Raw genomic sequence first — 19,816 nt, 5'->3', positions numbered from 1 at the left:
TCCGCACAAGAGTTAATACCATGACATCAACAGCACAAGCCTCCTCCAGACCAATAGGGAGATTACATGTGCCCTCTCTTTAGCATGTGCCCTTTTGACATGGAATACATTATCCCATTATCGTCTGTAGCGCTCCGTAAAGCCGTAGCCCCGTTCCACACATGCCCAAACACAGGACGACAACACATATTGTTCATCCACATGCACACATGAACGCACACCCCACACACCAGCCTGTGCTTCTCTTATATAGCTTATATGCCATCAGTGTCTATATAAACAGATGGGCCTAATTTTAATCCCATCACACACACACACACACACACACAACACAACACAACACAACACACACACACACACACACACACACACACACCACTGTGTTACTTTACTGTTCCTTTTGTTTTCCGGACTAACATGATCTTGCTTTAAATGTAATCTCTGCTGGAAATCATGGCATCACTCTGTAGACGGTCTGCATGTGTGTGTGTATGTGTGTGTGTGTGTGTGTGTGTGTGTGTGTGTATGTGTGTGTGTGTGTTGTACCACTGTACTCTGGCTGATCTGTAGCATTATCAGCGGCTGTTTTTCCCAGCTGATGTATATTTTAAGCTGTCCCCACTACATGATAACCTTGCTTCTCTTGGTGCAGGGAAATTTTGATGTGTGGGTTAGAATAGTTTTCGATTTTCAATTAGTTTTTATTATATTTTATTTTTTGCTCTTCTATTTCAATTTAGTTTAGTTTTAGATAGTTTTTAGAAAGGTTCAGTTTTTATATACTGTATTTATTTTTAAAGTAGTTTTAGTTTGTTGTTATCAGAGCCAGATGTAATGTCTATGAAGTATGTAGCTACTGTAAATATACATACAAACACGGCTGGAGAACTGTTTAAGAATAGCCATGATGTCTAAAGTTTAATCTTCACATTGCCTTATCATATCACAGAAAATCATGCTGTCTCTTTTTTCAGAAGGGAACTATAGCTCAAAAAGAAAAGTCTCATGTCTATGGTTTGTAAGGGTTACAGATAAGTTTTTACAAGATTGTCATCAAGAGTATAGAGATAGATACAGGGGTGTGTGTGTGTGTGTGTGTGTGTGTGTGTGTAGCAAGGTCGGTTATGTCATAATATAATCCTCTATTTCTGGCCTCTAACTGGTGATATGTACACTGCTCCAACATCAACAGCATCCTGAGAGAAGATTACTGATTTATTATGAAAAACATTTGTGTGTAGACAGAAAATAAGACAATTTGGAGAGGAGAGGAGAAGCAAGCTGTTGTAACATTGAATTACACAGATCCATACCATATTCTATTTATCAGACATCTACACTCACCGGCCACTTTATTAGGTACACCTGTCCAACTTGCCTCGTAACACTTAATTTCTAAGCAGCCAATCACATGGCGGCAACTCAGTGCATTAGGCACAGTAGACATGGTCAAGAGAATCTCTGCAGTTCAAACCAGATCCGATATGGGGAAGAAAGGTGATTTGAGGTGACTTTGAACGTGGCATGATTGTTGGTGCCAGAAGGGCTGGTCTGAGGATTTCAGAAACTGCTAATCTACTGGGATTTTCACGCACAACCATCTCTAGGGTTTAACGAGAATGGTCGAAAAGAAAAAACATCCAGTGAGCGGCGTTCTGTGGGCGGAAAAGCCTTGTTGATGCCAGAGGTCAGAGGAGAATGGCCAGAATGGTTCGAGCTGATAGAAGGGCAACAGTGACTCAAATAACCACCGTTACAACCAAGGTGGGCAGAGAGCATCTCTGAACGCACAGTACGCGAACTTTGAGGCAGATGGGCTACAGCAGCAGAAGCCACATCGGGTGCCACTCCTTTCAGCTAAGAACAGGAAACTGAGATACAATTTGCACAAGCTCATCGAAATTGGACAATAGAAGATTGGAAAAAAAGTTGCTGGTCTGATGAGTCTCGATTTCTGCTGACAGTCGGATGGTAGGGTCAGAATTTGGCGTCTACAACATGAAAGCATGGATCCATCCTGCCTTGTATCAACAGGTTCAGGCTGGTGGTGGGTGTCAGGTGTGGGAATATTCTTGGCACTCTTTGGGCCCTTGGTACCAATTGAGCATCGTTGCAACGCCAAGCCTACCTGAGTATTGTTGCTGACCATGTCCATCCCTTTATGACCATATGTACAACTTCTGATGGCTACTTCAGGATAATGCGCCATGTCATAAAGCTGGAATATCACAGACTGGTTTCTGAACATGACAATGAGTTCGCTGTACTCAAATGGCCTCCACAGTCACAGATCTCAATCCAATAGAGCATCTTTGGGATGTGGTGGAACGGGAGATTCGCATCATGGATGTGCAGCGACAAATTGCGGCAACTGTGTGATGCCATCATGTCAATATGGACCAAACTCCCTGAGGAATGCTTCCAGCACCTTGTTGAATCTATGCCACGAAGAATTGAGGCAGTTCTGAAGGCAAAAGGGGGTCCAACCCGTTACTAGCATGGGGTACCTAATAAAGTGGCCGGTGAGTGTATATGACAATCTAAAAAAAACAACTTTTCAAATTTTCTTTTTTCCGCTCAGAGAGGATCTTGGTGAAAAAGATGTCTGATCTGGTTTACATCCCATTGCTTTAGCTAAATAGGCCTACTGGAAATTAATATCCCAACATAATCTGGGAATTTTTCCCAAATCTACACCCTTAAGCCCTGGTCACAGCAATAAATGACGATGCGTTTAACCAGCAGTTTATCTGCATCTCCTTGTGAAACTATGTGTGGTAAAAGCTTGGTGACATATTTGTAGAGGTTAAGCCCAAGCTTTAAGCCCCTGAGGTGCCGTTCCAAAGGTAGAGTAATTGATGCACTTTTTAGCTTTTTGATTAATGGAAGTCCAAGTCATATTTGCAGTTAACACCATTGGTTCCATTTATTTCCATGAGATATTAGTTGGTTTTTAAGACAAATTACTACTTGTATATATGCTTGTGTGGTGTTGGTGTGCGTGTGTCCGTGTGTGCTTCTGAGTTGCACCTGACGAACCAAAGATTGGTTCCTGTTTATACCAAGGGCACTAAATGTCTCTACCCCATCACTGTTTATTACACAAAAGAGCAGTCACAAACTTCATTCAACTTCCGAGTCCTATTTTATGAATGCTCCAGCCCGAACGTCATAAATCCTCACGTCCAAATCCATTCTCACTCCCAACTTGTAAAATAATGACACTTGGTCAGTGGCTCTCAGCGTCAGATACTCATTCAAAAATCCACCCTAGGGTCTGAATGGAATGCAACAGGCATAGCAACAGCTTGACCACAGAGCTGTAAGATGTTATAATAACAGCGACAACGTTAGCGAGTAGCATAAAAGACTCCGCGTAAGGAGGTGGTTGGGGTCAATGGGTCGGACAACAGAGGACTTTCACCCAGGAGACAGGGGTTGGTGTCCCGTTCTTATTCCGCATGTCATTGAAACGTCAGTTTTGTAACCCACCCACAATCTTTTCCTAAACCTAACTGTCTCATTGATGTGCCGCATGTCAGTGTCATGTCAGTGTATCCCAACCCAGCGCGCCAAAAAGTGATGACAAGAGTCCGGACCAAGTGCATCTAAATATGATGCCAAAGGGATAGACCCAAATCCCAAGAGCGTCAAAAAGTGACACCATGAGTCCCAAACCAGAGCGACAAAAAGTGACGCCAAGAGTCCTGACCAAGTGCATCTAAATATGACGCCAAAGGCACCTGACCAAGTGTCACATTTTGACGCCCATGTGAGTACGAATCTGTTGTGAGTCGTCTAACGAGTCCAGAGAATAGCGACTTGAGTTGGACTTAAGTCCGATTCTAAGTCTAGGATTCTAGTACTGGAAGGAGGTAATGGGATCAGAAGCAAATCTCCATGACAAAACCTCTCTATTCTATTGTGTCTTCCAGTGTCCATGTCCCTGTCTCCGTCCTCCTGAACCCTCTGACTTGGGTCTGTCAGCTCCTGCTCTTTGGTTTCCTCTGGGAGAGTTTTGAAATGTAAACATCCCCCGTGGAGTTGAGGAATGCAGAGCGGCACGCTGAGGCACGAGAGACAGCCCAAAACTGCTGCAAGACCTCTGGTATGCTAACAGCTGGCACCGTGCACATATACTACTACCAACTGAGAGGCAAGGAGGGAGAGAGAGAGAGAGAGAGAGAGAGAAAGAGAGAGAGAGAGAGAGAGAGAGAAAGAAAGAGATGCAGCCAGGTATGGAGCAGACATGCACAAGGAGACGGAAGAAGCTGCAGTATTGAAATATGCATTGGACATGGTTTGTGTTCTCTTCAGCTACTTCTTCCCTTTTGTAAAACACACACCGTGCACAGTAGACAGACACACGCATACACACACAAAATCCACTGGCAGGTCACACAGCTCACTGGTTGCCATGGCAGTGGGGGGAGGACAGTCTATTCCCACCAGCAAAAACATTTGCAGATTTGCCTGACTGCATTATGTTGCGTGCGCGCAAGCGCAGACACGCAGACACACACACACACACACACACACACACACAGACAGAGCTATAGCCACTGTTGTAGTGATTTCAGCCAGGTTAGGGTTACTGCTCTCTCCTTAGTGTCTGTTTGTGCTGGCTGCAGATGTGTGGGAGCTGTGAGGGCATCTGGTACGTCTGTATGGAATTTGTAAATGTAAAATTTAGCATGTAGGCCTAGTGCGTTCCAACTGCATTGAATGTAGATTTTGTGTACGCAATAAATGCCTGGATGTATACCAGATGAACAACAAGTATACAATGTGAACTTCTTGGACATACTCAACCACCCTAAAATAAATTTTGCACAGACTGTGCCTTGGCGGACTGCGAGGTAGATGGTAGGGCTGCATGATATGAGGAAAATATGTAATATGCAATAACTTTGTTAAATATCGCGATAACGATATTCTTTGCAATAAATAAACAGATATTAAAGTGTACTCCATTCTGCTTTTTGCTGTTTTCAGTAAACACATTGCTTGTTGAATTAAAAAAAAATTCGTTCTTTTATTAAAGAAATTGAAAATTGAATTCAATATAAAAAGGGACCCCTCAAAACAAGAATGACGGTTAAGTTTTAAAGTGCAGTTTCCTACTGATTCTCTTTCAACTAAGAAAAAAAATCTATGAGTGTCTTTTGCGATGTGTTTATTGCTCAAGTTGATATTGCATTGGTATATTGACTGGATGCTCTGGATTTACTTCTTGCCCGGCTGTCAGAACGCCCCGCGGCTCACTTGAAAATAGACCCGGGCCGATTCACGCACGCTTCTGGGACGTGCCGTGGTGCGGCTGGAGGACGAGATCTCGTCCAGCAGTCTGTAGTTAGAGCAACTCTCTCAGCCGTGCTCAGTTTTTTAACAGCTCCTGCTTCCGTTCTTCGTAGTGCGTTAACAGTCTAGTGATGGTACGTCGTGACAGAATGTGAAATGCTGGTTCCAATAAATTTATCAGTTCTCAAAAACCTTTGCCAGCATATCCATCTCCATGAACTTGCAGATCCCTTGGGTAATTTTCTCTGCTCGTTGGCCATCGCAGCTCCTCCGTGCTAACGCCGCCTTGATGCTAGGTTGAGAATGAGAGCAGGATGTACAGCCATCGACATTAACCAGGGTCTGATACACTTTGTTTAAGTGGTACAACATTTGAGTCGTGGCCACGTTGTACTTATAAACTTATTACTGTAGAAAACTGCGGCTGTAACAAGGGAATTTCCCCATTGTGGGATGAATAAAGTATTATCTAACCTAATCTAATAAACTGAAGTGCCTGCTCCATGGAGCAGCAGCACAGAGTAGCAGGAGTCACGTAAAAAGGAGAATTTACCAACAAAACAAAGTTGGATTTGTTGTCAAAGCAAAAAGTAAAAAAAGCATATTTGGCAAAATGTAATCGGGAACCTGCTAACGTTAATGAGGCAATCTGTAAAATGTTAAAAATCCGGCGGCCGCCTTGCAGCCGTAACACAATGCAGCTGAGCTACGCAGCAGAGGCTCGACCAGAAAGCCCAGAGATCAAAGTAAGAGCTCTGTGAGTCATCGTTGAAAAATCTTTTCTTGTAAAATGTCAAGTGTAAATCAGTGTTGTCACAAATTATCAACAGGTGAAAGAATGTCCTCACTTTGGCATCCCTGATGATGTTATTAATACAAAACCACAAACCGGTTGGGGTTTGACATCATTGTGATCATTGACATTTCCATTTGTGTAACTGTGAAAGACTTTCTAAATATAGCATCCAACCAGCCTCTGGACATTCATTACCACTGTCAATCATCAGTCAAACTGGCTGCGGATACCGACCACTAGCCATCGCAGATAAAAATTAACATACATACAATCAACTCACAAGCTAATTTTCATCTTTGGTACTGTAGGTGTATGTGAAGCTGCTGATATAATGGTAAAATGTATTACCCCATCTTGTGGTCTTTCAACATAAACGTGGCCCTGGTGTGTCTAGAGACCCCCAAAGTAAGAGAAATTACCTTCCTTTTATATTATATATCAATATACAGTATATATATAAAATTTAGAAAAAAAACAATTGTCAACAAAAAAAGGTCAAATGTTGAAAAAAAATAAATAAAAAGCATCAAGCCCCGACTCAATTTTTGATCGGCCAAGGGCACATTCAAATCTAATCATTCAACACGGGTTCTAGGGGGAAAGAGAAGGAAAACGTCATATATGATACGATGATGCCTGTCGCTGCCCAATGCGAGTCGAGTGCAGATGTGAATTGTAACCTGCAAGATGCTAACGAGAGATTTCTGTAATCACAGCACATTAAAAATGGACCTACTTAACCAAGTTTGTTTACTGCTGGCTACAAGTTAGCAATCAAACACAACAAAGGCTGTCACTTGAATGTCATTTTGAGCTAACTTTAGCAAGTTTTTGAAATAATTTCCATCTTCTGTTATTCTTTGTAATGAAAAAAGTGTATTGGTCAGTATGACACATGCTGTAAACCGTTTAAATCTGAGCATGTGCAACTCTTATCTGCACTCAACCAGAGCTTGACTCTCATCGGGTATGACGCGTTATGCCGTAAACCGTTTAAATTTGAAATATGTACATTGGGCAGTGACAATGCCCAAACAGGCAAGTGGTTTGTTATATTTCCTTGTCCGACGTTAGGGCTGCACGATTATGGCCAAAACGATAATCACGATTATTTTGATCAATATTGAGATCATGATAAATTATCACAATTATTGTTGATTTTAACCAAAGCAAATTTTATAGTCACATAGGCTATTTATAACTGCTTTCACATCCATATTCTGCTACATTCCTCTTATGTTGAAGTTGTATGTTGTACATACATACAACTGAAACACATGAAAATTATCTGAAATAAATAGCCTAGGATGTGTATTATATATATTTTTTTAAATGTATCTCTGTGAAAGCTCCTTCACTTGTTTTCAACAATAACTGATTAAAATAGCTAGGGAGAGAGGGGGAGTGCTATGGACGCTCCTGACTAATTATGAATGGGTCCAGCAGCTCCGTCTCACACGCTATTACTCTACGAACTGAAGTTAGTTGCATTCAATAACTTCTTATGTGATTTTTTTGCCGTGGCCGCCGCAATAGCAGAGTTACCAGCGGAAACACTGGTACAAATACAGGTTTGTCTCTCCTGCTTAACAATATATAGATGTGTTAATAACAATTAAAACTGTGGACAAATGTCAGAAGAGTGGATCGGTGCCTTCGCCGCTCTGTCTCTGTTGCTGGGAACCGTGAGTGAGTGAATGGGGGCGGGGCTGCGCGGAGAGTACAAGGAGAGATATTAACACAGGCATGGCTTTACAGAAGAAATGGGTCACGTAACGCAAAATTAAACCATATCAATATAAACAACATTGATTTTGGTTTGTGGAGAGGCAGTGGATGCGAGGACATTAGGTGAAACCTAGAGGAAAAATGTTACTCGCGCTCTGGAGGCCTGTGAGATAACAGACACTAACTAGCACCCTAGAGCCCTGTGAGATAAATGACACTAACTAGCACCCTAGAGCCCTGTGAGCTAACAGACTCGAACTAGCATCCTAGAGCCCTGTGAGATAACAGACACTAACTAGCACCCTAGAGCCCTGTGAGCTAACAGACACTAACTAGCATCCTAGAGCCCTGTGGATAAATAACACTAACTAGCACCCTAGAGCCCTGTGAGCAACAGACACAAACTAGCATCCTAGAGCCCTGTGAGATAACAGACACTAACTAGCACCCTAGAGCCCGTGAGCTAACAGACAACTAAAGCTGTCCTAAACCCTGTGAGCTAACAGACACTAACTAGCACCATAGAGCCCTGTGAGCTAACAGCACTAACTAGCATCCTAGAGCCCTGGAGCTAACAGACAACTAGCACCCTAGAGCCCTGTGAGCTAACAGACACTAACTGCATCCTAGAGCCCTGTGAGCACATACACTAACTAGCCCTGAGCCTGTGAGCTAACAGACACTAACTAGGACCATAGAGCCGTGGAGCTAAAGACCTAACTAGCATCCTAGAGCCCTGTGAGATAATGACACTAACTAGCACCCTAGAGCCCTGTGAGCTAACAGACACTAACTAGCATCCTAGAGCCCTGTGAGATAACAGACACTAACTAGCACCCTAGAGCCCTGTGAGCTAACAGACACTAACTAGCATCCTAGAGCCCTGTGAGCTAACAGACACTAACTAGCACCATAGAGCCCTGCGAGCTAACAGACACTAACTAGCACCCTAGAGCCCTGTGACCTAACAGACACTAACTAGCACCCTAGAGCCCTGTGAGCTAACAGACACTAACTAGCACCAACTAGCACTGGTCACTGCTGTTGTCTGAAAAACAACACAGACGGGACAAAATGTTGCATTTACTAGTAAACTGGTAAACCTTGTGACCAACGAATACCCGTGCTATCTGTTGTGGAATTTTCTTCACGTTACTCTGTGACTGTCTACATCCACAAACTAAGCTGCGCGATGCAGGGAACAACTCTGATTGGGTCATGATCAGACAGTGATGTACAGAGCGGTAGATAGGCTTTGCAAAAACATCCCGGAACCTTCTATGCACAAAATGATGCCTTTAAAATATCGCTCAATTACGCAAATTTGATCATTGGAAGCCAAAATCGTGATTGTGATTAAAATTTGATTATTGAGTAGCTCTATCCAACTTGGTGTTTTTTTTCCCCCCGGGCCATTGGGCAACCTTTGTTGTAGAACCCTGGCAAGTATGTTAAGTGTATTTCACATAGAACAGTGCTAGTTAAAGTAAACCTAACTGAAGAGGTCTGCTGTAGCAAACCGCTAATGTGAGCTAATGCCCACTATGGTGGCTAAAGTTGCTATCGTTAGGCACTATGTGAAAAACAATGGCAGAGAGAAACAACAAGTATGTAAGGGATAATGTACAGGCTCCCTCGAAATTATCCCTCTTATTACATTGCTTATTACACAAGTACTTATGTTTAATTGACTTAATTATTATCACTTTTTCGGAAACTGGAAACTTTGAGTTTGACAGTTCAGAGTTATTCAAATCAAAGTTCAGATACAGAGGTTACCAAAACGGTTTTATTGATTTATCACGGTGGATTGACAGAGATTTTAACTTAATAAAAGCAGTGTTACAGTGTTCTAAGAATACAATATTAGCATTTTGTTTCTTTTTTAATGGCTTTTACATTTAACTTATGTTTAACAAAATGTTTTTGTTGAAGTATTGAAAGATTATTGTCATTGAGTAAGTAACGTTAGTTGTTTGGCAAAAATTGCCAATTTTGTTTTCCTTGATAATCTTTTCCATTGCTGTCCAAGATTTGGGATTATTTTTTGCTACTGGGATTCTTTAACAGGAAATGAAGTAACAGAGATCAACCACGCCCCCCCCCCCCCCCCATCCTCCATCCTCCAATCCCAAACCCAAACAGCACACACACACACACACACACACACACACACACACACACACACACACACAGCTAACCCGCAGTCTTTGACATGCCTAGTGAGCTTTCTTGGAGTGGCAGATGGCTTGGTAAACACATTCATTTAATCACACATATACAAACACACTCACAAGGGGGTGAACATAATCATCCCCACATCAGCACACAAGCTTCATTCCCAACATGGAGTTGGCTTCACCCCCCTCTCCTGCCTTCAAACACAGACTATTTTAAGGGCTGGATCCCCAGGGCTCCATACACATGATGGGGATGCACGGCCTGCCTGCCTGCCTTTCCCAACCTGTTGGTTCTCCTGCCCTTCAAAGCAACACAGGCCACACAACATATTGTCTGGATCAGGGAAAGGCTATCAAGTCTAAATAAATCTAATTGCCCAGGTTTCTGTAAATATACTATAGTTATGCCGAAAGTGTAGCTAGCTAGCCACAATCTTTTCCCATAGGATTGAATGGGACACTATACAGTATAGCAGCTAATGAGAACCCTCAAATTCACAAGAATGCATTAAATTGAAATCAGACAACATTATTAGCTTTGTAAGACCTTAGGGTAGCTGTGATATTTGTGCCGTGACAAAATTCAAACTGTAAATATACTATAGTTATTCCGGCAGCCAGCAGCTGGCCAACGCCACGCATCCCCAAGCCCTGGTAGTCCAGTAACCCAGAAACAGTGACTTTGCCCTGGGTATGGAGCGGTATGGAGCTGCCGCTGTCTCATCAGACTGTGTGGAGCTCCTGAAGTCCGACACATCTTACCAAATTTGCCATCAATTTTTTGAAAAACGTCCCATATTTGAGCTTTACATGAGTTGAGTTTGCATGACTTGAGTTGATTTCTCAAAAAGTATCAGAAGTAAATTTAGTAACGAAATAGCAAACGAAGAATGTATAACGTTGCAGTGTCTGAAATACAAGACCTACTGCTTTAGCTCCAAAGTATGTGTATGTGGTTTGCTCAACCAATCAGCAAGCAGCTCATCTAAATACTCATGACCTTCCTATATTCGGAAGAAAAGCTCTTGTTTCAAATAGGGCCAAATTCACAAGGTAGTTTAGGGCCAATAAAATAGCAACCGGGCTATTTTCAGCCCAAACAATGTTACATACCCTATTAGGAGACCATAAGGAACAGTGTGAAAAACCCTATATAATCATTCTATCACCCTTTAATTAAAAATCCAATCTGCTCCAGTCAATATTTTCCAACTCTGATATGATGGAAATATTGTAGTATGATGGATGGATCATCATAGGGTATCATTAAAAATATTTGATACCTGATGTTGTTTTACTTCCTGTGTTTTCTCCCTCTTGTGATTACCTGATGTTTTCCACCTGTTTCCCAGCCCTTGTGTCACCTGCCTCTTGTTACCACGTTACCCTATGTATTTAGTCTTTGTGTTACCTTGTCATTGAGTGTGCGTTGTCTCCAGTTAGTATTGTTGTTTGTTAGTCTTCCCGGTTTGTGCTAGAGTTCCTTTGTTTTCTATCTTACTTGTTCCTTATTTTTGTATTACCAGGTTTTGCCTGCTTGTCTCCTGGACTCCTTTGGTTTTTTGTGCATTTTTGAGTTTTTCATTAAATCATAACTATCCTCAGTTTCCGCCTCTGCATTTTAGGTCCGCCATTCACCAACCTTCCATAACAGAATGATCTGACAATTGGATCCAGCAAAGTGGCTTCTTGTCTTTGGTGGGTGCCCAGATTTTTGCTTTTTTCCTATCAACTGTTTGCTGCTTCCTAACAGACCTGGGAATATGAAACCTGCACAGTCTATGGCAGATGAATATTGTGACTTACTTTGTGACCTTATTTAGCTTAAGTGGAAGGAAACTGACAGTGATAGCCAGAAGGAGGCATGTTCTTCCGAGCCCGGTAAATCGCCTGTTTCCAGTCAAGCTGACCCTTTGCCTGTCTTCAGCCCAGCTGAACCGTTGCCTGACTTCAGCCCATTTGACCCTTTGCCTGCTCGGCCTCCACAAGGGTATTGCCTTTGCCGCCAACTTCCAGAGGCGCATCGTCATCGCCGATGGCCTCCAGAGGGGATTCGCCTTCCCAGATGGCCTCTAGAGGAGATTTACCTTCACCGCCGGCCACTTCAGAGTTCTCGACATCCTGCTTGGCCGCCTGAGGGGCTCTACCTTTGCCACCGGCCGCCTCAGAGCCCTCAATGTCCTGTGTGGCCACTAGAGGGATTCCGCCTTCGCCGTTCTGCTCGTCCTCCAGAAGGACTCCAACTTCGCCATTCTGCTCGGCCTCCAGATGGACTCCGTCTTTGCCGGCCTGTTTGGCCGACAGAGGTGTCTGTCTTTGCTGCTGCCGCACCACCTCAGCCCCTCTGTCACCAGTTCCCTAGGCCCCACTGTCCTCAGTTCCCTTGCCTTGTTAACTCTTGTTCCTTCCTTCACCCTCCGGGGTTGCTTTTCTTTTTGTTGTTGTAGGTTTTCATTAAATCATCATAACTATCCTCAGTTCCTGCCTCTGCATTTTGGATCCGCCATTCACCAATCTTCCATAACACCTACACTCTATTCAAACTCTGTTGATGATTTTGCTCCAAAACTACATATCTTATTGATGCTCTTGCCCCAGCTAAGCACAGTGTCAAGTGGTCAGGGGTTGGGGAAACACTGTGTTGGCTCACTGACGCTGATGAGATTCACTGCTTAGGTATTTAAATTGGGTAATGACGGTTGAATGACTTGGCAATTTTTCGATACTCGATACTTTAGAGGCAATTAAGTCGGTGCCTAAAAAGCCCTAGACCGATTATAGAATTGATCAATTTAACATTAGTTGTGAAAGGTAAACAACTGAAGAACAACAGAGTTTTAATTTGTCTTTCCACTGGCTGCAGAGGTAAAGGTTGGTGACCATATATCCAAACTTTGATCCAAAGCACAATATCATGATAGCTAACACAAAAACTAAAATTAAAATTTGACATAGAATTTGTGATTTGTTATTTGACTGTTCAGAATACATTACGATTGTCCTAATAATGTGAGAAAGCCCCTGTTGTTTTTTCTAAGTCCCTTTGCTAGCAGTGGTGTTTTAAACTAAAAGCTAACATTAGCATGCTAACATCCACACAATGACAAATGCTGTGTCCTTAATCTCTCTCTATTGATTCATTGACTACTCCCTATTTAACAGACGCTAAGTTTACTCTATAGTGAACAATTCATAGAGATTTTAAAAAGAAAGTTACCTCCCTATTACTGAAAGGCATTTAATGGTGTCAGAGATCCAGTTACTCCAAAATAGTCTCAAGAGTCTCCAAAAAGACTCTCACTCTGCCTTAAAGGCTCACTTTGCCTCAGTGTGCAGTAATGGAAAAAGGGAAAATGGTCCCATTAAGTAGATAATTAGCTGCACGCAGTATACATGCTGTTTATCCCGCTGTGCTGGGAGTCGAGGCAGAGCTCTCTCATGTGTTCTTTAAAGAACTAACAAAGCATTTGAATTTTGAGAAAACTGCAGCTGGAGACAACACTGACTGGGATATAAAGCAACAAACAACATGCTATAGCTTATTTGGGGGTGGTATGATGTTTCCGCATTGGACTTAGTGAAAACCATTGACTCTTTGCCCTCTTTACCCTTTGAAAAGGGTTAATCCTCAGGAGAGGGTGACTATGTTCTGTGACTTTAATGGCAATGTCATCGGATGTTGGTATTTGTTAGGTAAAAGGGAAAGTGTGGGCCCAATGGCGGTGCTTTAGAAAAGGTCACCAGAAACATCGGGACTGATCCTCTGTTGGGGTTCCATGGATATTTGAGAACTTTTTGAGACACCTTTTCATAGACAGGTGTTGCTCAAATCCCACCGCTTTCCCCATAACATAAAAACTAACCTTTACAGAATGAAGTGTCCAGAGCAGTTTTAATTTCATCAGTGTACCCAACAAATAAAAACCATGTGAAACCATGTGAAAGACAAATAAACATTGCTGTTTGAAAAGTCTTTTCAACAACCTGTAGGCATCTGTGGAATCACACAAACTAATTTTTCAGAAGTTCATTGAACCTGTTGCACTGAAAGTATAATTTTGCCTTTCAATGGTCTTAGCTAACGTTACCAGTTCTTGGAAGAAAGAAAGTCTCTAAAGCAGAGGTGTCAAACTCAATTTACTAAGGGCCACACTGGAAAATGAGAATGACATCTAGGGCCAGACATTTATTGACACAAACTATAAATATTTTTATTTTATTGAAATTTCTTTTTTCTTTTTTTATGTACATGTCCCATATATTTTCGCTTACAGTTCGATTCACATAAAGCCTGTTTCACAGCCTGAATAAGAAAACTCAGTGCTTCGGTGTGAATTGCTCAAAGTCTCAAAGAGAATCTCAAAGTCGATAAATCTTGCTAAATTCTGCTTTGAGTGTGGCGTAAATACAGTTTTAAAAACTGTTTTCCATCTTTTTGGTTTGGCGCACAACCATGCAAGCAAAAATTTATTGTGAACCTAAAGTTATATCCGGGCCTGATCAAAACTAGAGAGGGGCCGGATTTGGCTAGCGGACCTAGAGTTTAACAAATGTGCTCTACAGTAATTATAGCCACTAAAAGTTCTACTAGATGCGGCAATACGATGTAGAAAATATATTTTGTGTAGAAGCCTTAGAGTCATGGCTGACCTTGGCCCTCTGCTCTTCCTGACCGTGAGAATGCCATCTGGTAGGACAAGTTTAAAAGGGAGTAACAGAACACTGGGGAAATAATTTGAGCTTAGTAAAAGACTCTTAGATCACGGAGGATCAGAGAGCCAAGGAAGCTGTGTTTTAATAAATAAAAAGGTAAGGTACAGAGTGACCTTGACTCCACCGCTCCTGGGTTGGCAGAATATAACAAACAAACCGTCTTCATGGGCCTGGGAGTGGGGGAGCACGTATTTTGCGCATCCTTGCTTTAACGATGGGAAGAGATGCCTGGACTACATCCAACTCATAACAACACAACCCAGGGTTGGGAAGAAAGCTTGCTGGAGAGGATAAGTAGTGAGGATTTTAAGATAGTCGGGACCAGTTCCTGAAAAGACTGTTGGTGGGGTGAGGGAGATGGTCTCGAAGGAGAACTGTGTCCGTATGCATCCGCTGTTATATTCTTGCAATATCACTCACTAAAGATTTGATATAACTTATCTGAGCGTATCGTGTGTATGGATTTCCTGGTCTACCATTTAAACAAACACAAACTTAAAGGAGCAGTCTTTGAGATTGACCAAATTAGAGTTGTAGAATCTGGACACTGGGCCAGACCAGGTCAACGGTCATTTTAAATTAAAACCTTCAACGACAACACAGATTAAACCAAAAAAACAGGCAGATGCACGCTGTTATTTATCTTGTACAGTAACATTACATTGAAGGGATGTTTGCTAAAGAAATATTGTAGTTACTGCCAATCGCGAGCTAAACCCAGGCAGTATGTTAGTGAATAAACTGTAGTCCAGACACACCAAATAGGGGGCACTGACAAGCTATTTTTTACACTCTAAAATGTTGTGCTTAGTACTTTCGTTCTTGACAATTCTTTTTTTTTTTTTTTTAAATCTAAGTGATCTAAAGTATATCAAGATTGTTTGCTTATGTTGTATGTTACATAAAACTATTTACAATTGGCTAATATACGTATGGTTGACAAATCTTTCCCATAATATTGATATCAGTATTGGCCTCACAAATCCTATATATATGTCAAGCTATTTTACAAACTTGTTTGACTGAGTGGATTATCCTGGTTAGTCTTGCACTGCCAGACCACAGCACTGTAGAGGAAGGTCTGGCTTGGTCACACAATATTCCTGGATTGGAGAAAAATGGGCTATGGTTTATTGGCATTTCTTTAAACCAATCACAATTATCTTGGCCGGCGCTAAGCACCAGACAGAGCCACGGCGCCACTGCAATATAATCTCGGTAAGGAACTTGTTTTGGGGGAATGTGTGTGTTCAAAGTTGTTTTAGTCATGAAACAGAAAACTCAGATTGGACAGATAGTCTAGCTAGCTGTCTGGATTTACCCTGCAGAGATCTGAGGAGCAGTTAACATAGTCCTCGTTAATCCACCAGAGTTTAAAATGCCAACACAAAGAAAGCTGGTGAAGGTGACGGCCATCTGGGAAAAATGAGGGACATCAGGCGGAATTCACGGTGGCAACGGAACAATCCCGGAAATGAAACATTGTCGTTATATTATAGACTAATCCTGATTGAATAAAGTGAATAGAATCCCTAAGAAGAAATTAATAATAAGAATGTGCACGATATTAATTTGAGGATTTTTTTTTTCTCGCCAACAGTGAAAGTAAAACACATCTGAACTGCCCAGACAATCCACGATGTCAATGACAAAAACATTTTTTTATTCTAACACAAATTAATTAAGAGCACAGTGTGAAGAGAAAAAAAGAGCAATAGAGCATTACCTTTTAAATGATGTCTCATGTCTGCAACTGTGGTATAATCAGACTGTAACAAATCATTTTGTATGGTTAAGACTTGATAGACAAGAATGTGATCTATAAAGTGTAACTGATAAAGCAGGTCAAGGGTCTGCTGGACCACCATCACTACAAACATCCAAATCTATCTGTGCTGTTGCTTATAATGGAGCAAGATTGAATTAGAAGAGATGGAGAGTCATGGAGGACCACACACACACACACACACACACACACACACACACACACACACACACACACACACACACACACACACACACACACACACACACACACACACACAACACACACACACACACACACACACACACACACACACTAATGAGGCAGAGGTTGTAGTTTGTTGCGGTGCATGAACAGGGAGGAGAAAGCCGGCAATTGTAAACACGATTATCTCTAATCCATCACACTCCCCTGTTATAATGTGTATAATGTGTAATCATAGCTAAATATGTGTGTGTGTGATAGTGAAGGGAAGTGGACAAAGTGCTTACATGTGTGTGTTGGTATTTGACCTTAGAGAGATGGAAAATGAAAAAATAAAGTGGCAGCCATACCAGACACAAGCTGGAAATAACAATGTCTACAGAGTTGTTTGCGTCACATTCATATCTTTGCTTGTGTGTTCGTACCATAGATTGTAAAAAAAATAATGGACATAGCATTGATAACATTGGTTTGTGGACTGCCATTTTGAAGCCAGCTGTTTGCGCTTCATCCATTGCCGTCTAGGTATTTTGGAGACAGATGATCATTGGGTGGTTTGCCGGCTGCTAAAGGCAGACCGCCGGGTTCTGGCTCCGTTCATATGCATGTAGGCAGTAGGCTTCAGAAAAACAGAAGACTTTTGCTTAAGCTGCCAGCTAACGCTAGCGCTAGCTTTGGTTGACAAGGTGCGACCAAATGCTGAACAACATTTTTAAGCGACCAAAATGTTCCATTCTGCCTTCTCACAGCGCAACACAGCCCTACTGCTTTGTCGTCTAATTTAAAATAAATAGGACTATGATTTACCAAACAAAAATTATGTTGTATAGAAGGCGTGTGTGTGGGGGGGGTGTGGGCGTAGACTCATTTTCTCCTAGACTTCTATGGAAACAGACACATTTTTGCAACCAGTGGAGTTGCCCCCTGCTTTAAATTAGATAGAATGCAGGTAAAAGGCACTTCCGCATTGCCTTCCTGCTTGGATGTAGGTATACTGTGTGCTGTGATTGGTCATCTCAATGACACTAACTTCCTCCTCTCATCTCACAACAGAGTGCTGGAGAAGAGACAGTTGCTGTCATAAGAATATAAAGAAAAATCTCCTCTGACAGACAGGATACATATTCAGTTTCTTTGTCTGCTGCTGTAAGCACTGAGAGCACGTCCCCAGACTGTTTCTTGAATGTTTTTGGGAAAGCTGCCAGTGTTATTTGTCACCTACACAGATTTTTTATTAGTTATATAATGCAATAAAAACTGGGTGAAGCGTCGTGATTGACAGCTGCGATTGACTTGCTGTTGGTCTTGCAGGTGTATAGGTGGGACTTTGATATCGCGGCTCCACTACCCCGATCACTACTGCACAGACTCTGGCTCCAAAATTACAAGATGGCGGCACTTGTATCTGGGATATTTTGGCTTCACTTTTGTTAATAACATGCTGGAGTAATAGTTTGATAATGAAAAGCTAATAATGAAGTAATACCTTGCAATCACCAAAATAATAACCAGGTAATTGCTTGGTATTAACAATGGGTATACTTGGGTAATACTAAGGATTGGGCATGGAGAACCTGTTCCAAAATGAAATCGTTTTTAATTGGTATTGTTTGAAAAATTTGGTTTTGAATCTGATCATCGGTTCCAAATTTAACACACACAAGTCACGGAGCACAGTAAATGGCGCTCTAGTGGATTTATTTTCCCATATTTGTGCAGCCATGCACATTATAGGAATTTCTTCAATCTGAGTTCACATGTATGCTTAACTTGTTTTAGCACTTGGGCACATTTTTGACGGCTTCAAAATATACAAAAACTCACAAAAATTGGCGCCCACATAAACACCTGAAAGCTGTGCGAGACTGTACAGCAACTTGGCTCATACCTGATGAGTTAATGTTAATGTTAACTACACATATTGATTTAAACATTGCAGACATATCTCCAAAATACCTTCAACCAGAAGGCGGCCATTTTTAATTCATGCATTTGTGTTTTACATTCTTTTAAACTCCTCCTAGGCTGTGATTTCAATCTTCTTGAATCTTTGCAGGTATTATCTGTTGACCCTCATGACAAAAGGTTATCTAAAAAATGTTGATAGTTAAAAAATGCTTAAGTTATTTCAACTTCCTTCAAGTTGCGTTATCTTGGCAGCAGTTGTTCTGATTGCCCCGAATCTTGACAAAGTTGTTCCTCACCACTGGTTTACCATCTATGCCAATATTTTTGAAATAGTCAGCAAAATATTGATATACTGGAAACCTACTTTGTCTAGCTACACCCGGGGTGTGAGTCCAATCGCGCACAAAAACTTGCATATATAGTGGATCCTCATGAAAAAAAGTCATCAAACAATGCTAAAACAATGCAGAAGTTATGGACGTCCAACTTCCTGTAGGTGGATGTTGAAACAGGAATGGTTGTAACTTGGCAACGGCTGTTCCCATGGACACAAAACTTAACACAGTTGTTCCTCATGGGCCAATGAGGCTGTGTGCCAAATTAGCATCAATTGGCCTTAAGATGGTGCTGTTTTGACTTTTTAAAATAATAAGCAAATTTGCTATATGCGAAACCTACTTTGTGTAACTACTCCTAGAGCGTGAGAAGACTCAGTGGACCAACTTTCTGTAAGGGGCTGTCAAAACAGGAAGTTGCGTATCTTGCAAAGACTTTTTCCAGTTGCCACAAAACATGACACAGTTGTTCTGCATAGCCAAACCCATATACACAGACCACGCCCCTAACTTGTGAACCCTTTAAGGTAAACTCTTGTGAGAGGTTTCACTGAACTCAGCAAAGAGTTCATTTTTTAATTGGTGACGGTTTGCCCTGCCCCATATGCTTAAGCCATGCCCCGTTTAACAACTAATAACCTGTTTCTTGTACACTATTGTGTGTGGTATCATTGAACTCGGCAGACAGTTGATTTTCATTGATGACGATTTGCAGTGTCTGATTGCCGCAAAAATGCATGGCCGCAAAGAGCAGCATCTGCCAGTACACCCAACCTGCAAGGAGGCGAGGGCCCGTTCATCGCTGCTTGCAGCTTTAATTGTTGTTTTAGAAAGTAGTGGAGGTAGTGGAGAGGGAGCATAGAAGATATATATATATATATATATA

General features: G+C 41.7%; 1 protein-coding gene and 1 long non-coding RNA gene across 3 annotated transcripts in view; both read right to left on the bottom strand.

Annotated features, from left to right (window-relative positions):
- The window catches only part of slc24a3 (solute carrier family 24 member 3), a 197,871-nt gene that overhangs the window by 47,461 nt on the left and 130,594 nt on the right, over positions 1 to 19,816 (bottom strand). The gene's annotated exons all lie outside the window — the stretch shown is intronic.
- LOC116686771 (uncharacterized) overlaps positions 10,859 to 19,816 on the bottom strand; it is a 13,503-nt gene continuing 4,545 nt past the window's right edge. The window contains exons 2-3 of one of the 2 annotated variants that reach the window (XR_004331350.1): positions 19,450 to 19,462; positions 10,859 to 11,175 (exon numbers count right to left, since the gene is read on the bottom strand). This is a non-coding gene — a long non-coding RNA (uncharacterized LOC116686771). Of the gene's footprint in view, positions 11,176 to 13,613; positions 13,626 to 19,449; positions 19,463 to 19,816 lie in introns of those variants that run through there. The other variant, XR_004331351.1, reaches the window with a different exon arrangement.

This window comes from Etheostoma spectabile, unplaced genomic scaffold (genome assembly GCF_008692095.1).
Source record: "Etheostoma spectabile isolate EspeVRDwgs_2016 unplaced genomic scaffold, UIUC_Espe_1.0 scaffold465, whole genome shotgun sequence".
Taxonomy (NCBI): Eukaryota; Metazoa; Chordata; class Actinopteri; order Perciformes; family Percidae; genus Etheostoma; species Etheostoma spectabile.
The sequence above is the reverse complement of the archived record's forward strand: the minus strand, read 5'-3'. Positions and strand labels throughout refer to the sequence as shown.